We start from the raw sequence: 20944 nt of genomic DNA, 5'->3' as shown, positions 1-20944 counted from the left end.
GGTTGCATGGGCCAGTGTGCCCTAGATATGGAACCCCCATTCCCAAGTGTTACTGAGTACTCAGAAGAGTATGTTTATCCTTAAATGCATTTATTAGGAAAGAAAAATTTAAAATAAACTTTCAACCTAGTAGCAAAGAAGAAAAAAAAACCAAATAATATCACTTGAAAAGTTTAAAAAGACCTATAAACTTACATAAACTCTGGCAAAATCTGCTAATATTTACTTTGAACTTCTGTTTCCATGTGCATAAGTGAGCTTGGCCTCACATTGCATTTGCAGTTCTGTGATCGAATTTAGTATTAAGATTAGAAAATGAGCTCGGTAGTTTTCTCTCTTACTCTAATTTTGTTTTTATATATTTGGCATAAAATAAAGATTATCTATTTCTTGATGGCTTGTGAAAAACTTGCAAAACGGGGAATAGAGCCTCTTGTGCAATGGGTGGTCAAAGATTATTCTGACTAAAAGTTCAATGTTTTTTAAGGTTTTATTTATTTATTTGAGAGATAGCTACAAAGAGAGAGAGCACAAGCAGAGAGGAAGGAGGAAGCAGGCTCCCCGCTGAACAAGGAACATGTGGGCCTGGGTCCGAGGACCCTGGGATCATGACCTGAGCCAAAGGCAGACGCTTAACTGACTGAGCCACCCAGGCGCCCCTAAAAGTTCAATTTTTTAAATAATTGCTCAAATTTTGTATTTCTATTTGGTTTATTTTCATGAAGTACATTTTAAATAAACTTGTCCATTTTACCTAATATCTCAAAATCATTAGCATAAAGTTATTGATATGTTAGCTCATGATTTATTAATTCTCTACCAAATCTGTGCTTATGTGTCATTTCTAATATCATTTCACTGTGACTTCTTTTTCTTCTTAATCAGCCCTACTGGAAGTTTATCTTACTTATTAATATTTTTAAAAGCTAATGTTTTTTTAGTCATTTTTTGTATCTTTACACTTATTTTCTTAGTTATGCAACCTTTAGGTGTATTGTTTTCTCTTATAACTGAGTTGAACGTTTACCCAATTTGTTTCCAATAGTTTGTATTCTGAAATAAATTTCCCCTTACCTTTAGCTGGTATCCTACATGATGTGGTATGTCGATTTCTAATTTCAGTGCATGGTGCAAAGATGCCGTGTTTTCTGTTATGATGATTCTTATGATGACATTTCTCTGGTGACATCTGAATGTTGGTAAATGTTCAATGTGTGATTGAGAATTTTTTTTTCATGTAAGAGAAGGATTCTATACAGATATATTAGATGATATTTATTAATCATTTTTCCCAATGTTCGAATAAACCTTAAAAATATCAAATGAGTGTCTCTGTTTGTAAATGTGAGTAGTTCTATTTATTCTGCTGTTTACACCCATTGCCACATATATGTGACAAAAATGGATTAAGTTTTCCATTTGATTTTGTTTCCTGATAGCCCCTCCCTTTATTTTCTTGACTGTTTTGAAATTTGTATGTTTTATTTTTATGGTTTGAGTGCTCACATTTGAAATTTAACATATATATCTATTCTTATGATTTTCTCATGAAGTATAAGATAAGGCAATAGCTCTGTTTTGGTTTTGAACAGCTTGAGGACCTTAACACTCTTTAGCTTCCCTTTGACCTTCCTTCATCCCATGTTTCATGACATTATTGACATTTTATTTCCACCTGGTTTTGAACATAAAACTAATTCTATTATGATTTAGTGAATGATGATTTAGATTTGCTAATAGATATTTCTGATTCTTGTACATTCTGTTATTTCTTGCATCATATTCCTTCTTTCAGTATTGATACTTTTTGCTGAACTATATTTTTAATAATTCTTTAAATGAGCACAGGTTGAAAATAAATTCTCTTCATTTTTAAATGGCTCAGAAAATATGTTTTGCAATAAATCTTGAGTAATATTTATTGGGATTAGATTATACATTGAAGGTAAACTTTCTTTAGTATTTTGAATATATTTTACCATTGTCTACTAGAATTAATTGAAGCCAATGAGAAATCTGTTGTTGGTCTGCCTTTCATTTCTTATGCGTAATCTTTACCTTCTCCTTGATAGCTTGAAGGCTTTTTTGTTTTGTTTTGTTTTCTGTAATTGATGTTATGCATGATGTTGTGTCTCTAGATATGGATGTATATTTAAATACTTGGGCATTTTCAATATTTATTCAATTCTAGAAATTTATCAGGTACTGTTTAAATAACCTGTTGAATATTTCCTTTCCTTAATTCTCTTTATTCTCTTCTTTAGAGGCTCCTATAGTAAAACTCCTCCATCAGCCCTTCAAGCCCCCTAAATTCACTTCCACATTTTGTATCTCTTTATCCCTCTGTGCTGAATTCAATTATCTCCTCAAATCTATCTTTCAATTCACTTGTTTATTCTTTTTTTTTTAAAGATTTTATTTATTTATTTGAGAGAGAGAATGAGAGACAGAGAGCACGAGAGGGAAGAGGGTCAGAGGGAGAAGCAGACTCCCCGCTGAGCAGGGAGCCTGATGCGGGACTCGATCCCGGGACTCCAGGATCATGACCTGAGCCGAAGGCAGTCGCCTAACCAACTGAGCCACCCAGGCGCCCTTCACTTGTTTATTCTTATGTTGTGTCCAATCTACTATTAACTCCTGTATTGTTTTTCTTATTTCAACAACCATGTATTTTTTACTTTTAGGATTTTAATTAGTTCCTTTCCCATATTCACTTGTTCTTGATTTACAGTTATTGTCTTCCTTTTGTAGACTAATACTTTCTTTATTTCTTTGAATGATTTAAACTTTTATGGAGTAAATTTCACTTAACACTGGTAAAGACTAAAAAGGATAAAAAGTTGCCAATATGATGTATGACCATAGGGAAATAGAGATTTTCATACATTTCTGCTGGAAGTATAAATTGAAATAATATTTTTTCCTAGTAATTTTTCTTTCAGGAATTGACCCTGCAGAAATATTGCCTCAAGTAATCATAGACATATGTATAATAATGTTACCTTCAATAAAAACATAAACCTAATCCAAATGCCCATGATTGAGGGACTGGTCAAGCGAATTATTATACCTCCATTAATGGAGTGGCACACTACACAGTTATTAGAAAGAATGTGATGACTGTGTGTATTGCTACAGAGAGATGCCCAATGCACATTGTTGAGTAAAAAAGCAAGTGCAAGTCACACACACACACACACACATACACTGTATGATGTATGTTTGATAGTATGTATGTTTACATATATTTTTGCATAAACACAGTAAAAAGGCTGGAAGGATATCTACCAAATGTGATCAGTGGTTTTCTCTGAGAGAGGGGTTGGATATTTTCATCATTTATTTTCTTCCTTTTGAATAATTTTTTCAATAGTGCCTATGCTATTATATTAGAAAATATAAAACAATGAAAAATGAAAATTAAGAATTTATGGTATAAATGGAATTCAAAGGTAAACTTGTGTTTACCTTACCTCTGACTTAAACGCCTAAAGAGAAGAACTTTTGAAAGAAAATTACTTAGGCTACTCCTAATTATCTGGAATGGGATAGGTTTCACAAAGATTTTTACTCTCCCTTCTCCACTGATTTCTCTAGGATTATCGACTGTGCTGATTGATGGAGAGTCCAAAGGGCTCTGCCCACATCAGAATGCCAGGGTGAGATACCAGAGAGTCACCAAGCCCCAAGCCAAATCCAAGCATGATAGCAGGGTCCCCCAGTCAACAAAATCAGGAACTCATGCCCACCAAAGCAACAGTCTGACCTATTGAGCCATTCTTCAATCATCTCTAGTCTTTCGTTGTTTCAGGAACCATCACTGAAAGCCAAGATGAGAGAAGTTGCTGTCAGGAAATCCACCTGACATAGCTGCTGGGTGGACAGAACAGTTGCTCTAAGGAAGTGAAAAGATGTAGCAGGACATGGATTTGTAGGAAATGGAGAGGGTATTAGAAATTGACTTGGGTAGCTCTTTTGGAACACAGATCACTTGTGATAGAAGCAGAAATTTCCTTAGAGAAAATTGCAGCAAATAGACTGCAGCCACAAAATAAAGGATAGTCTAGAATATATGAGCGAGCATGCCTGTTCCTACAAGTAACTGTATATTCTTATGGCATCTCCTTCAAGGCTAACAAATTTCATTTCCTTTACAGCTTTATAACTCTTCAGAGAGACGATTTTAAAAAACAACACCACTGTTTATACTATTAAAATTTTAGCACATAGATGTACTTGCAAAATGGGATTAGATGGGAGGGAAATCCATATGGTAGTAAAATTATTTTATAAATTATTAACCAGCTGGCATTTTCATTTAAGTAAGAGAATCATGAATTTTTCTCAGCATTGCCTTTTAAAGAGATAATAAAGTTAAGCTGTAAAAGGATTCACAACATCCTGCTGGAACAATAGATGATAAAGTCCAGGCAAATAGTTATTGGCACAAATTTTTTTTCTTTTTATAGGAAGGGAAATTTCAAGAGTAACTCTGCAAACAAAGAAATTTTTATAGAGTGAAGGCAACACTGCAGTGAAATGTGCATTTGGCTGAGGCAGACTACTGGATTTAGGCCCAGTGGTGCTATTTATTAACACATGGAATAGCATAGCTCATCCTGGGCAGCCTCCTCAAACCCTAAACCTCAATTGCTTTATCAAAAGATGGGATTGAACTAGATATCTATAGTTATCAAATAAAATGGAAGGTTTTCAACAAAATACCAGGTAACTTACTTACAGGGGGTTAAGTAATGTTGGAATGTGGAAGAATCCAAAGAAGACCTACCTAAGTAAGGACTTCAGACCTATTAAAATGAAAAATAAAGGAAATGGGAATGATGGGAAGAAAGAACTGAAGGGGGGGGCAGAGCAAAAGGAAAGGGAGGAAAGAAGAAGAGAAGGAAAAGAAGTGAGGGAGTAAATTAAATTTAGAATGATTTCAAGTTTTCATCTGAAAACTAATTTTTATTGACAAGAGCAAGTTCACTCTGTTTTTTTGATGATACTGTTTTTAAAACGTGCTTTTTCAAATTGATAAGAAGTGTGTTTTCAAATTAGTTACTATATTTGAAGCCACACTATATGTTGTTCTTTATTCTTAACACAGAGTAGTATGTATGCAAATGGGTCAGTTTTTGTGTATGATACACACAAAATATATGCAGAAATGTATTACTGAAAGACATTTTGAGTTGTCTATTCAGATCAAATAAATTAGAATTGCTATTTTCTCATTGAATAAGGAAAAGTGTTTACAAGAGAAAGAGGAAAAAGAAGAGAAAACTGGTGAGAAGTCTAATTTCTTTTTAAATAAGATTTTACTTTTGAATAGTTTTAGTTTTATAGAAAAGTTTCCAGGGTAGTACAGAGGATTTCTAGATACCCTATACCCAGATTTTCCTATTGTTACTATCTCACAGTGGACGATACATTTGTAACAAATAGTACACAATTGATACATTCGAATGGACTGAAGTTTATACTTTATTCAGATATCCTTTGTTTTTACCTAGTGACCTCTTTCCATCCTGGGATTCCATCCAGGATATCAGGTTGCGGCTCGTTGTCAGGGCTGCTGATTTGAGCGTCTCTCCTGCCCAATTCCCCACAGTCTGGTCCCTGCCCGAAGCTCTTCCAGTCCTGTAGGCAGAAGTCTTCGATTCCCATCTTTATTAAGTTGAGCTCATACCAAAGGCTGCTGCTGAGGTAGCAAGTCAGTCCTGAAGTCCCGAGGCTTTCCATGGTACTCTGTTCCAAAAACAGGTTTTCTGAGACCAAGACCCTTTTCCTCTTTGTTGATTTAGAAATAAAGTGTCTCCTGCTGACCTTTGACTGCTACACTCATGCCCAAATCACAGTCTCCCTTCAGTGCCATATTCTCAAAAGGAGGTCTTATCCCCAAACCCACCTCTTGCTATGTGCCTGTGATTCTAAACTGGGCTTCTGCCTTAATCCAATTCAAGATCTTTGTTCAATCACCTGCCTGGTTCTCCTCAGGAAGCTAGGAACTTGTTATTTTTCTGGGCAAATGCACTTTGGGATATTGGAAACCTGTCCCTGAAATCTAGTCTGCTGCTTAAGGCCTTGCTTCCCCAGGGACATCTGGGGCTCTGGTGGTGAGGACCACACCACACTGAGACTCCTATTTTGTGTCATGGATCCCCTCTCTCACCCCAGTCCTCTGGCATGTGTGCCAAGGACTCCCTAGATGAAGATAATGATCGCCGGCGGCCCCCAGGGTTCCTGGCATGGACGGTGTCCTTGGTCAATATTCTCCGACTAAATGTCCCTGAGCCTGAGCCCAGCTGTCAGCCTTAGAACCTGGGTTGGGTTTCCCAGTGGACACAGTGGGCCCTTCTGTCAGGCCCAGCTCCTCCCCAACTGTCCTGTCTCACTGTGAGTCACTGGCCACACTCTGCTAATGAAATACTCTTCTAAATAAACAACTCAACGAAAGGAGGAGATTGAGTCTTTGAATGACACAAAATTTAGGGCCATTTAGGGACAGCTTCTGACTTTATCTAGGTATGTGTTAAATTCCACACTATATTTTGTGATTTAACTGGCCAAAATGATCAGAGTGGTCATCTTTAACAGTGATCTTTCCTTGTTTAAGGCTACGGAAGTCATGACTGGGAAATGTGGTCGAGGTGAGCCACTTGCTTTAGCTCTTTTTATTGGACATGAAATTGATTAATAAAAATTTGAAAATGAAATAAAAATATTTGGAAATACTTTTAAACCACTGGTTATGTAAATATAAAATTCTATTCATTTAGGAATCTTTTTTATCCAATGTGAAGTTTTTTTTTTTTAAAGATTTTATTTATTTATTTGAGAGAGAGAGTGAGAGAAAGGGAGAGCATGCGTGCACAGAGGGAGAAGCAGACTTCCCGCTGAGCAGAGAGCCTGACGTGGGGCTCTATCCCAGGACCCTGAGATCATGACCTGAGCCTAAGGCAGACTCTTAACCAACTGAGCCATCCAGTCACCCCATGAATGTTTTTTTTTTATTTGAAAAATCTGAACATGTATTTTTTTTACCCAATTCCCCAAATCAGATTTAGTAGCCAACATGAACCATAATTCCTATAACCATTTCCTAAAATAAGCTATGTTGATAAATACAACCTAGAAGGTATTTAGAATTAATGTTTATTATTGTTATAGTTACTCTCTATTTATAATTATTGACACCTTTGTGTTTAAGTGCTTCTGCAGTCTAGACTGGATACACTTACTTGTATGATAATAGATAAATGATTATTGTGTCATTTGCTGTTAATGTGATTGATGGATTCTCCACTGCATTACTTCTCTGTACTTATTTTAGTTCTGATGCCAATGATCTCTGTCTCTCTATAATGCCTACAATGTTTTTTTTTGAGTGTGTGTGGCAGTTTTAAGTTATTAGTTTTTCAAATCAGTACTTTTTAATGGAAACAACTTGACCAAAAATCTGTCACAGAATTTTGAGATCCATTAAAACAAAAGTTTAATGAGACAAAAAAAAAAAAAAAAAGAATAGGCTCTCCTCACGTTTCTGAAATTTGCTCTTTTTGTTTTTTCATTTCACCAAAAATGGTGTTAAAAACAGAAGTGTACAAAATGGAGCTTCAAATCACACATATATTTTGCTCTACTACCACTTTGCTATATAAAATTTATTTTTCAGAGGCATAATCTTGGGGCTACTTAGTGGGAAGTAAAAAGGCAGATAAAATAGCATAGAAGTACTGTTTTGTGGTTGGGTTTGCCGAGGTGATGCAAAATGACAGAGTGGGGCTTCTTGTTCCTTCAGTGCAAGTTCACAGAGCTTGGAAAGGGTGACCATGACTGAGGCTGAGAATTTCGGGTAACCTCAGGAAGGGTGAAAGGCCTCTGTCCTTCAGGCAAATACTCATGCATCCCCTTTACTCACATTAATATTAAAAGAAACGTAGATGCTTTATTTCTACCAAGAACAGGACACAAAGAATAGGCTTAAATTGAAGATGTGATATACATAGTACATTATCTATCTATCATCTATCTATCTAACTATATATATATATTTAATTGCAATCAAATTAAAATTGGAGAAAATATATCCAGGACCACAGGATATAAATACTAAATAAACCCAGTGTCCAGATCTTGGTTTCTAATACTATTCTCCAATAAAAGGAACCAGGTTCCATGGAGAAATGGCTGATTCTAGAACTGGGGCAGGAAATACACAAAATGAGTCTGGAGGATTTTGTAGCGTCATGAAGTAAAAAAGTGCTAAAAACAAAACAAAACACCAAAATAACAAACAAACAAAAAAACCCCTCAAACACCATCACCAGCACCACCAAAACCAAAGGTGAAGGTATGCGAAAGGGACATAGGAGTCAATAGAAGAGCTTTCAATGGCCAAAGCTGAAACAATTTGAACAAGAAGAGATGTAATGTAGAATTGAATTATAGCCCAAAGTCTATAACAAATATCCATGAGTTTATAGTGACATAAATAAATGATTGAATAAATAACTAACCCGGGCAGAACAATTCCAAATAGTTTGTATAGATACTGCCCCCTCAAGGAAGTAGAGAATAATTTCCACCCTTTAAGTATGGGCTACTCATAGTGACTTCCTTCCAAAGAGTACAATATGGAAAGGGGTGGAAAGAATAAGCTCACAATGGAGAAACCTTAAGAACATTACCTCTGCCAAGTGATCAAGCTTAACAGCATCAGTGATAAGCCCGTTGACAGCATGTACCCTTGATATGATGTGATAAAATGGTATTCTACCTCTGTGTTCTTCCTCCCCAAAATTATTAATAACGTCTGTCTAGTGATGAGGAAAACAGTACGAATTAAATAAGATTCAACAAAATACCTGACCAGTATTTCTCAAAACAGTCAAGGTCATCAAAAACAAGGGAAGGCTAATAAACTGCCACCATCTGGAGGATCCTAGGGACACATGATGGCTAAATGATAGCCTAGATGGGAATCTGGAGCAGAAAAAGGAAAACAGGTAAAATCTAAGGCTATCTCAATAAAGTATGGGCTTTAGTGAATAATAATGTATCAATACTTACTTATTAGTTGTGACAAACGTATGCTACTAATGTCAGGTGTTAACAATTGGAGAAACTCGATACAGGGTTTATGGGAACCTTCTGTACTATCTTTACAACATTCCTAAAAGTCTAAAACTATTCCAGAATAAAAATATCATTTAAAAAATAGTTTTTAAAAATGTTTAAAAAACTTTAAAAAGGTACTAGACCACAATATCAAAGTAGATGGAAGTTGATATTCATAGGACCCTAATAATCCAAGATGCAGACAAAAATTACACATAAAGCTATTCAGAACAGAATCATTCAAGAGAGTAAAAAGTTAGGGAAAATTGGGGGAAGATAAAAATAAAAGGATCATATAGTCATATGATGTAATATTAAGTAGGTATTTAATGTCAATTTTTAAAACATATAATGGCATAGGAAAATGCATATGAAATAAGATTGAGTGAAAAAAGATAGTACAAAATTGTACATATAAAATGAACAACAAATGTATCACAGATACCCAATTAGAAATATAGGCAAAGAATATAACCGGGCAAAAAAAGTTGTTAATGGTAAAGGAGATACATTTGAAAATAGTTCTCTAATTAATAATACCAAATAATAATACCAGCTAACACTCTCCAACATCGTTGGTGAGAGTATATTTTGATCCATGGGTTTTGGGGCAATTTTAGCATTACATTTAAAAAAAAAACTTCAAATAGGCACAGCATATGTTGCAAGCCCTGAGGATGACTACCCCAAAGACATTTGAAGCCCCTCTTCCTGCCTTTCCCTATTATAGAAACTGAAAGGCTAAAATAACCCCACCCGCCCAGGCTCCCTGGCAATGAGGGGTGTGCTACTATGCAATGTAGGTAGATGCCCCAGGAAGGGCCTTTCCAAATGATGAAGTCTCGCAAAAATAAAGTTGGGGACTTTTCTCCTGCTTTGGACCAGCGATGCTAACGCAAGTATGGGCAAGTGTGGGGCAGTGATTTTGCAACACAGAGAATGCAAACCAAATGCTACTTTGCGAAGCTGAAAATCAGAAGACAGGCTCCTTGGGGATGTTGAGCACCAGTATCAGGCAGGCCCTGACCCTTGTTTTTTTGTGGCCTGAGACAAATAGACATCTTTTTAAAATGTCTGTGGTCAGATCTTTTTGTTTCACGTAGCAGGTTGGAATCCTAATGATCGTGACAAAGAGACAGGGAGACAGACTGAGCTGGAAGAGTGTAACTTGAGTAACTTGCTTACTTCTAGAGGCAGTATAGCAATATGTGATAAAAACTTTTAAGTTTTAATACATATGTTTCACCTATATGTATTTATTCTAAGGGAAAAGTTATGGATTTGCATCATATACGAATATTAATTAGACTACTGTTAATAATATTAAAAAGGACTCCTTCATGTCTCAACAATGTTATTTACACAATTAGTGCATAATATTTACATAAATTATGGCTAATCATCCAGTAGAATTACTTAACAGTCATTAAAACTCGGGTTGTATAAGTTCACAGGCAAAGTTTCATGATCAGTCTAAGAGGGAGTTTTTCAAAGAAGTAGGAACTGTCTGATGTTTTAATGAAAAATTTATTAATATAAAACATTACTATTATATTATCAATAAATATTAATAGATACAATGTTATAATAAAATTTAATATAATATATGCCATTGTATATCATATAATCTACATAATTTATATAATTATAAATGTAATTATGTAACATAAAAATATATAAGACAAGATGTAAATATTGGCAAGGATGTAGAGAAAATGGAGCCCTTGTGCTCTGTTAGTGGGAATGCAAATTGGTACAGCTACAATGGAAAACAGTATGAAAGTTCCTCAAAAAATTAAAAAAAGAAATATCATATGATCCAGTAATTCCACTACTAGATATTTAACTGGAGGAAATGAAAACACTACCTTGAAGAGATTTCTACACTCCATGTTGATTGCAGCATTATTTACAATAGCCAAGATACAGAAACAACCTGTGTTCATCAATGGATGAACAGATAAAGCAGCTGTGGTATATTTATACAATGGAATATTATTCAGCCATAAAAAAGAAGGAAATCCTGCCATTTGTGACAACATGGATCGACCTTGAGGGGACTATGCTAAGAGAAATAAGTCAGCCAGAGAAAGACAAATACCAGATAATATCACTTACATGTGGAATCTAAAAAACATCCCTAAAATCAAAAAACAAAAAGCTGAAGTCACATATACAGAGAACGGATTGCTGGTTGTCATGTCAGAGGCAGAGGGTGGGTGAAATGGGTAAAGGTGGTCAACAGGTACAAACTTTGGGTTATAAAAACCTCAGTTGTGGGGATGTAACTACTAGAGTTAACAATAATGTATTGCATATTTGAAAGTTGCTAAGAGATTAGATCTCAAAAGTGCTCATCACACAAAAATATGTATAACTATGCATGGTGTTGAATGTTAACTAGACTTATTCTGATGATCATTTCACAATATATATATATGTCATCGTGTTGTATACTTGAAGCTAACATGGTATATGTCAATTATACCTAAATAAAAATGCAAAAAATAAAATTCTATTTATTTATTTATTTATTTATTTATTTATTTATTTAAGGAGAGAGAGAGGCAGAGGGAGAGAGAGAATCTTACGCAGGCTCCACATCCAGCATGGAGCTCAATGCAGGGCTCCGTCTCACAACCCTGAGATCATGACCTGAGCTGAAATCAGGAGTTGGATACTTAACCAACTGAGCCACTCAGGTGCCCCCAAATATAACTACATTAATATGGACAGAAATGTTTGGGGATTTTACTAACCAAAATTGTAATCTTTAACCATGATGCTTATGTTTTTACATTACATTTACATTATGTTTCACATTTTTTATATCACATTTTTCTGCATTTTCAAAGAAGGATCAATACATTGATCCTGTATTACTTTTTAAGCCAGCAAGGAATAAACATTGTTTACAAAATTTTAAAACCATGCTTAGAACTAGGCTCTAATATGAATGTAAAGTCAATGGGTATAAAGTTATTTGTAAATGGTTTCACATAGGCTTCTTGTTAGTTAAATGCATTCTGCTGTCTGTCTTGTCTTTTAGAGTCTACAAAACCGCAGTTTTGTGTAACTATGAAGTAGGGTCTCGTGTATGTTAATACAACTTTCTTGCACATTCCATGGAGGAGAGAGACGGTGGTGTTTTAAACATAGCCCTTGGAATCTGGAAATTTGAGTTCTAAATTTGGATTATTTATGTCTTCAACTGTGTTTCCACTAAGTTTCCTCACTCTTTGGGAATTGTGTTTTCCTATATGTAAAAGGACACTTTCCCTGATTAAATCTGAGGCATTCTGGGAAAATGACGTGTTCTGAGACACTATGCCCCCAGCAAAGGGTGCCGCTGAAGTGCTTTCCTTTCATTTGAACACATACTACCTCACTCATCACTACAACCTCCTAAAGGCAGATAAGCAACGGATGTTACCATTACAAAAAATCATCAGATGAAGCAGTGGCATAAACAAGCACAGTGGGATGAGGAGAAGTTGATTTGCAGACCGTGTGGGAGGAGAAGCTTTCAGAGCCAAGGATGAACCCAGGGTTACTGTATCAGGTAAAAATGTACTTGCTCAACATTCCAGAGAGGGAACTCCTCCACTGCCTGACTTCTTGAGGCAATTCAAGGCCAGCTTCTAGGGTGGAATGAGAAGCACGGCTCAGATGACTACTTTCTAAGGTAGAAATGACATGCAGCAGGGAGAAAAACCCAGGAGGAGACCTATATTAGCACCTTCTCATCCCCCTGATAGATTTCTAGGCTTTCCCACTTGAAAAAGGAGTTACCATCAGCACTATTCAGCGGTCTGGTGAGTTCTTTATCCTCGGCAAGTCTAGCTTAACTCCCAGGGGGCTGGGATGGAAGGAGATTCTTTCCAGTTCTATTTTTTTAAAATCAAAGTGTTGAAGAAAAACACAGACTAGAGAAAAGATATAGAAATGTAGAAATGGAGTCAAATAAATAAATAAAATCTTTAAAAAAAAAAAGAAATGTAGAAATGCATACAATGTACTCCTGAAAAAAGGTCAAGCCGGTGCCCTCTCTCTCCCTCTCTCTCTCTTTATGCCAATTCGGGTGGGAAAATGTGTACACTTTCTGAGGGTTTTTTCATTTTTAAAAAAGCCTGGAATTTTACCTAAGTAGCTTCAGGATTTGGGCACTAGGCAAGTGTTACGGTTCCAGTTACATACTAATCATACCAATTTTCACTCTTGTGTTGAAAGATATGGAATGATGTTTGAAGATTGATTAAAAATTCAGGAGAGTCATTCTGAAAACTGAGTTTACCCTGTGAAATGGGCCAAATGATAGTCATTTCTTTAAAATTGTGACTGAATTTCCCTTTTCACAGAAATTCCGACAGAAAATGTCTTCTAGTGTCGCAATCCCATTTCTCAGCGCAAAAGACGCCGACATTCTCTTTTGGATTCCCTCGCAGAGGTGGTTGAACTGCAGCCAGAGCTCAGCTGGGCATTGTGAGCAATTCCCTTACTACCAAGTCATTTGGGGAACAAGGTGGCTCATGCATTGACTCTAAACTCAGTTCCTGTGCACGGTGCTCCAAGCCCAGAATTTTATGATGACTCAAACATCAGCTCTGTGGTCCTGCCTATGACCCATGTCTGAAGCTCGGTGCAGCCCAGCAATCCCACAGGGCAGTTTAACACCACCCTCCATCATCACTTTCTGACTCCAGTAAAAGTTTAATAGTGTCTAAAATACCAAGATATGTTTCAGCTGGTAAAACTGAAAGCCAACAGCATAAGCCGATCACTTGATGAAAACCCACGCTTCCACATGTCTTTTCTTGTCTTTCTACTATGATCTATGACTCATACTGTTTCCTAGACTTATATTTTAGGATTGACTTAAAGTGGTGGAATATGAGCTCTCATTTTCATTCACTATACATTAAACTAATCCCTAATAAAAGAAACCAGAGCTCCATACATAAATGGTTGATTCCAAGACTGAGACCAAAAAAAGTTTGAGATAAGTCTGGAATATTCTATGGGACCAGAAAATAAGGAGATACTCAAAAATGATGGGAATATGTCAGAAGGATAGAGGAGTCAGTTTGAAGGAAATCCCAATGGCCAAATATGGGGCAATTTGTACAAAAAAAAAAAATGGTATATTCAGTAGTGGCTAGGACTATGAGTTAGCATCCCTGCCCTGTGGGATTGGCAGGGCAGTAGGCGAGGGTCCAGGGCCTAATACAGTTCCTTGTTTGGTGGTGGCCTGAAACAGACCTGAGTGTACATTGAATTTCCTGGTTGGGCGAGGCCACTGGTTCTGTTCTGTAGACACGGGAGGCCACGGGTTGTGCTCTCTGTTCAGGGACCACTGAATGTAGGGCCGTTGACTGGGCTATGCAGCTTCCTATGGACTCTGGTTAACTTCCCTGGTTGGACAGGTTGAAGGCTGTATTCAGTAGTAAATGGGTCTACAAATTAGATTCCCTGCTCAGGTGTAGTGGGAGAAGCAGCTCTAAAACCAGTAAAACTCCTTCTTTGTTGTCTTAATTCAATCCAACCTACAATGCAAGTTCCCTGGCCAAACAGGGCCACTGGTTTTGCCCTGCTAACTATTGGCTCTTTGTACCCTCATTTTGGCTGTAGCACCACTGGGCTGCACAGCTTCCAGGTGTTTACACCAGCCCGTCTGGTTAGATGGGGCTGGAAGACTCTACAACACGTGTGGTTATATCTCAAGCCCCCTGTTCAGGCTAGAGGAGGTGCTCTAGGCTACTCTCAATTTCCCAAGTAGAATTTCCCACTGGGGAGGGGCCAGGAGCTACCCTCAGCCTTGGCTATGAATTAATCTCCAGCCTGTGGGAAAGCCCAGTACTGGCTTTCTCTGGGTATGATCAAAAAAATACTTATCAGGGTTCACAGATTTGCATTGCCTATTGCCAAACACCTAGACACAGTTGTTTCATGTATTTTGTCCATTGTTTCAGCTGTTTGTGGTGGAAGGGTAGATCTGAGTTCTGTTCCTCCATTGAAGACTATATATTAAGGTCTACTATTTTCTTTTGATTTGCTAAATTATGTTTTACAAAGTCACTATTTCCTAAACCTGTTTTTCCCCAGACTGACCTCTGTGTTTTATAGGCTGCAGAGGGCTTTCTGCTTCCCTTTCATGATTCAGTTCCTTACGGCAGGACCTAAACAAGAACTGAGACCATATCAAGCTCATGAACTAAATAATGAATAAAACATTGAAATGCTCTCAAGGTCAAAGTTACATTAAATAAGCATAAAGATGAGCTGCATCTTGATGGCCCAGTAACCAAACTGTTTTCCAAGAAGGGAATGCTTTCCTATCATCATGCAGAATTTTATGAGTACTTACTAGGCACTTGGAGGGAAAGAGTTAATTAAACAAGAAAAGGTTCTGGACCATTTTTGGCTGCTAAGACAATAAAGTCATATCTAAAGAAAACAATAGCCAAATTAAATAAACAGCATACAAACATTCTGTATCAGAAAAAGGAAAACAATATTTATTATGTAGAGGCAATTGTGATGTTAAGTGTATTTATTTCAATCTGTGCTTGAAAACCTTTTAGGAATCCCCCATGTCCTCAAGATGATTGGGATATAGACCTTCCAGTATCTGGCTGAATTCTATTCTAGACACTTCTCTTTTTTCTTTCCAACTTTATTGAGATATCACTGACATATAATATATATATGTTTAAGGTATAGAATGTGATGATTTGATACATGTATATATTACAAAATGATAACCACAATAGGTTGGTTAAACCTCCATTCCCTAACATAATTGCTGTTTCGTGTGCATGTGGTGATATTTAAGTTCTACTCTCTCAACAACTTTCAAATATATAATGCTAACACTTATTTCTGATCTATTCGATAATAGCCATTCTAACAGGTATGAGGTGATATCTCATTGTGTTTTTGCTTTGCATTTCCCTGACGATTAGTGATGTTGAGCCTCTCATTCATGTACCTATTGGCCATTTGCATACCTTCTTTGAGAAAATGCCTAGATTCTTCTTCTGACTTGCTGGCTCTGTCATTCCTCTCCTGCTCTTCTTCTCCACCTGATGGGCACCTACACACTTTTTATGACCCAACTCTTCTGGGAAGCTTCTCCTGGTTCACCCAAAATATAGTTTCTTACTTCCTCCTCTGTACTTCTGTAACAGTTAACACTTTTATTTATCACACATTATATTTTGATTATTTCTAAACCTGTATCACCATTAGTCCATGAAGGCTGGAAAGTTCTCTAATCCCTATTTCATGTCTAGATTAAAATATCGGTGGTTGACACATTTCAGTCAGATAATAAAAATTTGTTGGAAAAATAAACGAATCAGTGAGTGAAGGGATTAACATGAAACAACTTAATGAAGACACATGGAATTTCATTCTTGGAATAAGACTAGAAGGAATGTGCTAACTGGGAGTTTGTACTAAACATAACAGAATCAGGTCTTCTCCTGGCAAGCCTGCATAATTTTGGGAAGATGTTTATGAACAACAAGAACAAAATGTGTGAAGAAAGGAAAGGCAGGAGTCAGCCAGGGGTGGGAGCATTTCCACGTGTCTCGACCTCATGGGGAATTTAATTGGTTGCCTTATTGAAGGTGGCTTCTTTTTAAGAGGCAATTTTGTCAAAGGAATCTTTGTTGAAAACACAGAATTTAAGGAACTTCTCCCGTACCATTACAGGAACAAAAGATTAGGCAGACCATTGCATGTAGGCAAATTATGAAAGAAATATAGTAAAGCAATTGCTTTGAAATTATGATATATTGGTGGGGTGCCTGGGTGGCTCAGTCGTTAAGTGTCTGCCTTCGGCTCAGGACATGGTCCCAGGGTCCTGGGATCGAGCCTCGCGTCAGGCTCCCTGCTCGGTGGGAAGCCTGCATCTCCCTCTCCCACTCTCCTTGCTTGTGTTCCCTATCTCACTGTCTCTCTCTCTCTGTCAAATAAATAAATAAATAATCTAAAAGAAAAAAAAGAAATTATGATATATTGGGACCCCAAATATATGTGACATGATTCAATAGAAGACATTCATGCATTTTTGAATATTGGTTTTAAAAAACAATGTTTTCTTATTCTATTCCTTAGTTATTTCTTCTGTAAGCTGCCCACAGCTCAAAGGATAACATTGTTATGCAGAAGAGTAATAAAGGGCATTCTCAAGAAACTTAGAAAGCCTCAAGTTTCAATAAAAATCTCTATCCATCTATCTACCCTAACATCCATATGAGGACCCAGTAGGCCAAACAAAAAGCATGGCGGTAGGCGAATAGAAAATTAGCATGCATAAAACAAATATTTGTAACTAAATTCATTGAAAAAAACATAATTCTTCAGAAGGAAAGAGAAGATATTGAACAAATAGGTCTTACCTTGATCAAATGGAATAACCTGAGCATGTAACAATACTCTGCTCACCTAAAGAAGAGATCTATGCTCTAAACCATTCATGTGCTTCTTAAAATATAAAAAAGGAAGACCAGAATTATTAAATTACTATATATTAACAATTAATCTGATGAACACAAAGGACAAGCCCTAAATTCTATAAAGCTTTATCAGAAACAGTTTATGTCATAGCTTTCCACTGTATTTAGATTTTTACCCTGTTTCAACTCTAAGTACTCTTTCATATTAAGTCTAAATAGAAATACAGGTTTTTATAAAATATCGTTAATTTTTAAATACGATAGAAACGATACAGACTCATTTTGATGATGTCAATACTGTGACTAATGTGTCGAGTTTTTAAAATATTTTTTAATATTTACAAATGAGATGAAACTCAGTTATGGTAAACATACATATAGGTCATGTGTATGACAAGCTTATACATATATGGTATGGTAAATATGTACATGACACATTCCTACCTCTAACTGTAGAAATGAAGCACAGAATCACACAATTTCGCATTGAAATTCCTAGGGCATTGCGCCGCTCCTTTACCATATATTGCCACACTTATCACATACCGTGCCATTACATCTTACCCGAATTAGGTACAATTTTCACCTAGAAGGAAGCAAATGTTTTTGACCTGAATGGCATCATTCATTGAATGTGACAGGAGTTGTCTTTTTTTTTTAAGATTTATTTATTTATTGGGGTGCCTGGGTGGCTCAGTCAGTTAAGCATCTGCCTTCAGCCCAGATCATGATCTCACAGTCCTGGGATCGAGCCCCACATCGGGCTCCCTGCTCAGCGGAGAGCCTGCTTCTCCCTCTGCCCCTCCCCACCTTGTGCTCTCGTGCGCGTGCACACTCTCTCTCTCTCTCAGATAAACAAATGATTTTTAAAAGATTTTATTTATTTATTTGAGAGAAGGGGGAGGGGCAGAGGAAGGGAATCTTTTTTTTTTTTTTTTAAGATTTATTTATTTATTTGGGGGGGATAGGGGCAAAGGAAAAGAATCTTTCAAGCAGACTCCCCATTGAGCATGGAGCCCAAAGCAGGGCTTGATACTATGGCCCATGAGATCATGACCTGAGCCCAAACCAAGAGTCAGACACTTAACCAACTGAGCTAACCAGGTACCCCAATGACAGGAGTTATCTTATGTTGAGTTACTCGGTCATAGAATAGCAGAGAAAGCAGGTATGAAGAAAAGAGAGAAGGTAATCTGAAACTTGTCACATGACTTTAGGAACTTAATTAGATTAGACAGCAAGCTAAAATTTAGGTCCACTATCCTTTCTAAGGCCAAGGCATTCAACTCTAACTGCTCACAATTAAAATACAATTCAGGAGTCAGGGCTGAAATGGGTGAAATGCAGGAAGTAGCTTCCAAATACCAAGATCAGATTGAAGAATTTTCTCTTTGTGCTGATTTTAAATCTCTAAAAAGAATTTAAAAAAAAGACTTTATGCATTTATCTTAGAGAGAGAGCATGAACAGGGGGAGGGAGAGGGAGAGAGAATCTGGAGCAGACTCTGCACCCAGTGAAGAGCCTGATGACCGGCTCAATCCCATGACCCCGAGATCATGACTTGAGCCAAAATCAAGAGTTTAACTGACTGAACCACCCAGGCACCCTGCGGTTTAAAAATATTTATTTGAAAGTACCCATGATAGAGTCTGACATAGAATAGATCTTTAATATATGTTGGCTTACCTTCTGTGAAATAGGAAATACAAGAGTAACAGGGCTGCTAGCCAGCTTGTATACTCTTGAACAAATCACTTAACCCTTTTGATCTTTAGTTTCTTTACGTAAAATTTATTCAATGAGAGCCCTTTAATGCTAAGATAGCTACAATGCTGAGCATTCCAATTTCTATATGAAGACTAGCAATATAGTACAGTTCTCAAGTGTGATTGAAAGATCTCTCAACAAGCTGTTCATCTTTTCCTAGGAGTATTCAACTTGACAGGCATAAAGCATTGTGGTATGGGGGGTTCTGAGATGAATAAGACACTACCTCTCCTCTGAGGAAGAAACATCTTCTCGAGCATAATGCCAATGTCATTAGGCACTTCTTTTATTCCAGGCCCTGAACTACATGACTTCACTTCCTTCCGTGTTTATGGCAACACAATGGTTAAGTTACCAGCACGGTGAAGAAGCCATTCAGAAAAGCCGAAGAAGGGGATTATGGCCACACCTTACACAAACAGGAGGTACTAGAATAGCGAGGCCAGACCCTGAATGCCTCCCCGCTGCAACACTGAGTGTTTTTTCAGGCCCTGCTTTACTTCAAGGCTGAAAGGGTCAGTACCAAGTAGCCCCTCCAACAAAATGCTCAAGAGTCCCTGAGAAAGAAAGAGAGACTTCATTGTTTTAAGGGGCGTTTGGATTGAAACTGTAACATGAGCAAGGTGACGTCAAAATAGTCTCATGTCAAAAGAGCTGGGTCAGAGTGGCTGTAACAATACGTTACATGTCCCCATCACGGATCAGGGAAGAAAGCAAGACCCACTAGATGGGGACAGATAGTTTCTGAGGGACTGGGTTGAAGGATAGATGAGAAGTTTGGGACATGATGCAAAACCCAAATGTAGCGATCGGTCCCCCATTTCTGAGTCTAGCAGGGAAATGGTTCTAAACTACACTTCAAACCACTTAGTGGAACAGCTATTGCTGTTTGATATTTTCTGGTTAGTCAGGACTCTACGTCTTTGCCTTTGTCAATGTTTTCACTCTGCTTAGAATATACCTCCTCTTTAGTTTTGCATTAGCTCTCTGGTCAATATAAACTACACCTGCTCTAGGAGGCTTTTCCGATGTAGCCTTTCTCTGCCGGGGCTTTCTCATCTACATGCCTGCACGCTTTCATAAAGTTTTTTAAAAAATGATTTTAGGTTTTCAGAAAAATTGCAGAGAATGCCTATGTACCTCTCACTCAGTGTCACTGAAGATTAACTCTTAAATCGCAATGGCATATTTGTCCAAACTAAGAAATTAACAAAGGTATAATACTATTAACTAAATTACAGACTTAATTCAGATTTCACTGGTTTTTCCACTAACATCCTTTTCTGTTTCAGGATCCAACCCAGGATACTACATTGCATTTAGTAACCACACTTTTTAAACCTTATATTATTATTTGTGACTCATTTATCACTTTTTACCTTGGATTTGAATAATCTGTAGACATCTATTCATCTACCAGACTATTGTTACCTTGAAGACAGGATTCATGACAGGTCTGATTCATTTTGTTAACCTGAAGTGACTCGAACTGATTGTATACTTAGTAAATATTTTAAAGTTGTTATATATAAAATAAATTTTAGAGGAAACTTATCATTTCTTTACATTCTCTTGGATTTTCTTCTCCCTCA

At 37.0% G+C, this 20944-nt stretch overlaps 1 protein-coding gene across 2 annotated transcripts in view; it reads right to left on the bottom strand.

Moving 5' to 3' along the window:
* Positions 1–20944, bottom strand: part of AIG1 (androgen induced 1) — a 373835-nt gene that overhangs the window by 307075 nt on the left and 45816 nt on the right. The window lies entirely within an intron of this gene.

This window comes from Leptonychotes weddellii, chromosome 8 (assembly GCF_054177405.1).
Source record: "Leptonychotes weddellii isolate Sample4059 chromosome 8, ASM5417740v2, whole genome shotgun sequence".
Lineage (NCBI taxonomy): Eukaryota > Metazoa > Chordata > Mammalia > Carnivora > Phocidae > Leptonychotes > Leptonychotes weddellii.
Note: the sequence above shows the minus strand (reverse complement) of the source record. Positions and strands in the feature narration are given on the sequence as shown.